We start from the raw sequence: 5,000 nt of genomic DNA, 5'->3' as shown, positions 1-5,000 counted from the left end.
ATATCTAAACCAACCAGCATCATATATCCTTCTCGTCTTTCTTTCCTCTTATGAAAGAAAATCACACGTAAGCACATTCGTCTGTAGAACGCCGCCTTCCAGCCGACCAAAGCCCCTTGTTACGTCACTGACGCCACTCTATAGTAGTAGTAAAGCCTCTCGCTTGAGCTCTCAAGACGGCAGAGACATCTCATCGACATTTTCCTCGGGTCGTCCATCAAACGGGATTATCGTACTTACGGGATATTGATATAAAGGTGATTTTTCCAATCGAGTTTTCTCGCCCCCGTTCTTCTTCCCCCACCTCCCTCTACTCTGTGCACGTTCCTCCTGTTTGGTGTTTTTGTTGCTTTTTGTTGTTGTTTTTCTTATCTTTTTCTTTTTCCTCTTTTTCCTCTCGTTCTTCTCTTCCTACTTTTTTCCCTCTTCTTTTTCTTCTTCTTCTTCTTCTTCTTCTTCTTCTTCTTCTTCTTCTTCTTCTTCTTCTTCTTCTTCTTCTTCTTCTTCTTCTTCTTCTTCTTCTTCCTCATCTTCCTCTTCTTCTTCCTCTTCTTCTTCTTCTTTTTCTTTTTCTATTCTTTCTTTTATTGACTTTTTTCGTTTATCTGTTTGTGTCTGTCTGTCTGTCTTCTTGTCCATCTTTTCATATGTTTTTTTGTCAGTCTATATATTTGTTCGTTTGTATGTTTGTCGGCCTGTCATTTGATCTATTTGTCTATGTCTGTTTGATGATGTGTGTGGTGGTGATGATGATAATGATGATGATGATGATGATGATGATGATGATGATGATGATGATGATGATGATGATGATGATGATGATGATGATGATGATGATGATGATGATGATGATGAGGAGGAGGAGGACGACGACGACGATGATGATGATGATGATGATGATGATGATGATGATGATGATGATGCTGATGACGATGATGATGATGATGATGACGATGATGATGATGATGATGATGATGATGTCGATGATGATGACGATAATGATAATGATGGTGGTGGTGATGATATGCATCGTGATGTCAACAACTATACTCATGATAATGACTAAAGTAATGATGATGCTTATGACAATTCATAACGATAAAGCATGTATTGATAATGATCTCTACGTTGCGTTCATGATCTTACTTCCAAGATTCTATTGAGGGCGTGAGAGACCCTTGATTCATAAGCATGATTTATTTTGATCAATTTATATATCTATTTACTTCTTTTTATTTCATTTATTTATCTATTTATTTGTTTATTTACCTATTCATTTATTTGTTTATTTATATATTTATTTATTTTATTATTATTTATTTTTGGATTTTTTTTTTTACTCACGTCCTGGTTACCAGATCCCAAGGCGCTACTCCAGACTATCGACGAACTTGTGTTCTCAAGTGTATCATGCTGTGCGTCGAACATGTTTCGGAATTAAAAAAAAAAAAAAAAATAAAAAAAAAAAAAAATAAGTCGACCAAATTCTGTGTTTACTCTGAAGACATAAATCAAGATCGAACTCGTCATTCTTTCAGATCTAGACATCCAATCTTAGGCACCCTCATCCACGCTACGATCTGCTCTTGAGGCCGCTTGATGGATCTGGTATGCCATACACGATTCAATCTGGTCGAAACTGATCAGATCAGCCCGATGGCCTTAAGACCAAATCGTAACGTGTATGTTTCAGAAGAAGCTAGGCGACTCCTGTTGTAAGCCCCTCCCGGGCCACTGTTAGGGGAGGAGGTAGGGAGGGGAGGAGATAGGGGGTAGGGGGAGGAAGAGGAAGGGGACGGGAGGGGGAAGGGAAGGGGAGAAGAGGGGAAGGGGAGGGGGGAAGGGGAGGGGGAGAAGGAAGAAGAGGGGGAGGGGGATGTAGAGGGGCAAGGGGAGGGGGAGGGGGAGGGAGAGGGGGAAGGGGGAGGAAGAAGGGGAAGAGGAGTGGGAAAGGGAAGGGGAAGGGAAGGGGGAGGGGGAGGGGGATGTAGAGGGGCGAGGGGGAGGGGGAGGGGGAGGGAGAGGGGGAAGGGGGAGGAAGAAGGGGAAGAGGAATGGGAAAGGGAAGGGGAAGGGAAGGGGAGGGGGAGGGGGATGTAGAGGGGCGAGGGGGAGGGGGGAGGGGGAGGGAGAGGGGGAAGGGGGAGGAAGAAGGGGAAGAGGAGTGGGAAAGGGAAGGGGAAGGGAAGGGGGAGGGGGAGGGGAGAGGTAGGGAAGGGGGAGGGAGAGGGAGAGGAAGAGTGGGAGGGGGAGGGGGAGGGAGAGGAAGAGGGGGGAAGGGGAGGGGTGAGGGTGAGGGTGAGGTCATCCTAATGAAGCCCCTTTCACTATCATTGACCTTAATAAAACCTTCAAGCTACATTACCTTAACTGAATGAAATATTGAATAATTTTTTTTAATAAAAAATAAAATAAAAGAAAAAGTGCCACACGGTAGGGAAGAGGTTAAGCGAGGTCAGACATAACTCCTAAGGCCCGGGGATGAATGAAATCGCCTGGCGACAGCTGGAACGAAAGGAAAAGGGACGTCGGGTAAGGAAGGAAGGAGTCAGGATTATTGTGGAGAAAAGTGGAATGGATTGGAGTAGATGGGAATGTTGGAGGGGTTCGAGTGTGGAGTGAAGAGGGAAAAGATGGAGGATGGAGGAGGAGGATGGAGGAGGTGTAGGGGGAGGGAGGGGGAGGGGCGCAGGGGGGGAAGGAAAAGGGGGTAAAGTCTGAATGAGGTTCAAAAGTGTGTGATTGGATGGTTTTATAAAAAAAAAGTTATTTAAAATTTCTTGATATGGGGCAAGTGGGGAAAGGGAGAGGGGGGAGAGGGGGAGGGGGGAGGGAGAGGGTAGGGGAGAGGGTAGGGGAGAGGGGGAAGTGAGAGGGGGGAGAGGGGGGAGGGGGAAGGATAGGGGAGGGGAGAGGGGGAGGGGAGAGGGGGAGGGGAGAGGGGGAGGGGAGAGGGGAGAGGTGGGATGGGAGATGGGGAGGGGAGAGGGGGAGGGAAAAGAGGTCACGAGGAAGGAAGAGGGGGAGGAAGGAAGGGAGGAAAGGGAGGTCGGATGTGGAGGAGAGGGAAGAGGATGGGAGAGGGAAAAAAGAGAAAGAGAGGAAGAGATGAAGGGAGGAAGAATAGAGTGGAGGAAGGGAGGAAGGAGAGGAAGGAAGGTGGAGAAGAAGGAAGGTGGAGAAGAAGGAAGGAGGAGAGGAAGGAAGGAGGAGAGGAAGGAAGGAGGAGAGGAAGGAAGGAGGAGAGGAAGGAGGAGAAGAAGGAAGGAGGAGAGGAAGGAAGGAGGAGAGGAAGGAAGGAAGAGAGGAAGGACGAGGAGAGAAAGGAAAGAGGGGAGGAGGGAAGAAGGGGGGAGGAGAGAAGAAGAGGTGAAGAGGAAAGTAAGAGGAGAAAAGGAGAGGGAGGTAAGAGAGGAAGAGGGGAGGGGAGGAAGGGGAGAGGAGGAGGAGAGGAAGAGGAGAGGAAGAAAAGGAGGGTTTATAAACTGTGCACCATTAGCGATGCGAGGATATTGGTGTTTTTTGTCCGTTTTCATTTAGAAAAAAATACATTTATGATTTATTGTGTATTGGAGGGAAAGCGTAGGAGGGTGGGTGGTGTGAGTGGGGGGGAGGGTGGGAGGGGAAGGGAGTGGGGGAATGTGGGAGGGAGAGTGGGGGTGTGTGGGAGGGGGAGGGAGTGGGGTAGGGTGGGAGGGGGAGGGAGTAGGGGAGGGTGGGAGGGGGAGGGAGTAAGGGAGGGTGGAAGGGGGAGGGAGTGGGGGTGTGTGGGGGGAGGGAGTGGGGTAGGGTGGGAGGGGGAGAGTGGGAGGAGGAGGGGTGGGGGAAGGTGGGAGTGGGGTAATATGGGAGGGGGAGTGGGGGAGGGTGGGAGGGGGAGGGAGTGGGGTGAGGGTGGGAGGAGGAGGGAGTGGGGGGAGGGTGGGAGGGGGAGGGAGTGGGTGGAGGGTGGGATGGAGAGTGGGGGGAGTTTGGGAAGGGGGGAAGGCCGGACTTCCAATTATGATGATTATACTGTTTATTTATTTATTTATTTATTCATTTATCTATTTATTCATTTATTTCATCTTTATTTTTGGTGAGTGTGATCTCCCTAACATATCATTCACCTTTTGCAATACCATTTGATGATGACAATAGTGATAATGATAAAGAACAACAATAACGATAACAAAATAACAGAAATATCGTGAAAAAACAAAATTTTAGCGTGTGTTTGTTCCATCACCATAGGAGGGTGAGGGGTGAGGGGGAGGAGGAGGGAGGACAAGGAGGAGAAGGAGGAGAGAGGGCAGGGGCGGGGGTGGGGGGCAGTAATGGGCGTGTTTCTGGAGGAAGGGTGTGGAGTGGGCGTAGTAGGTGGTAAGCGAGGGCGTGCGGGCGTGATGAATGTTATGTTAATAGTGGACGGGCGGAGGGAATACAAGAGAAGACAAGGAATAATGGCATGGGGGGTGGGGGGACGAGGGGGGAAGGAGAAAGGGGCGTAGGGGGGTTGGGGGAGTGGGGTGGGGGGAAGATAGAGGGGGGAATCTGTATTCTGAGTTTCCTTATGGGGGTTATCTGATATTAGGCTTTGTTTTTCGTGTGTGTGTGTGTGTGTGTGTGTGTGTGTGTGTGTGTGTGTGTGTGTGTGTGTGTGTGTGTGTGTGTGTGTGTGTGTGTGTTTTGTGTGTGTGTGTGTGTGTGTGAATGAAATGTGCTTCTACGCGATATTTTGGCTTATAGTATCGCCGCTGCAGGAATGGGATGGACAAGGAATGTATATGTGTTGTAGAAACAGCTGGCCTTCGGCCTTGTATTTAATTTGTGTAGATTAAGTCCAAATTACGCCTGTACTACAGGCATTTGTATCCTCATAAAAGCACAACCTAGGCCCTACCGAGCCATGTTTCGGTGAGGTGGGGTTGTTCGCTACTTTAGCGTACGCAGGGTGCGTATATACGGAAGCCAGGTTTTGGCGTCCAGGGTCAGTTCTCTTCTGTACTTGTCACCAGCGG

The sequence above is a fragment of the Oratosquilla oratoria genome, chromosome 25 (assembly GCF_046742065.1).
Source record: "Oratosquilla oratoria isolate Oo_2021 chromosome 25, ASM4674206v1, whole genome shotgun sequence".
NCBI lineage: Eukaryota > Metazoa > Arthropoda > Malacostraca > Stomatopoda > Squillidae > Oratosquilla > Oratosquilla oratoria.
This window is presented reverse-complemented; position numbering follows the sequence as displayed.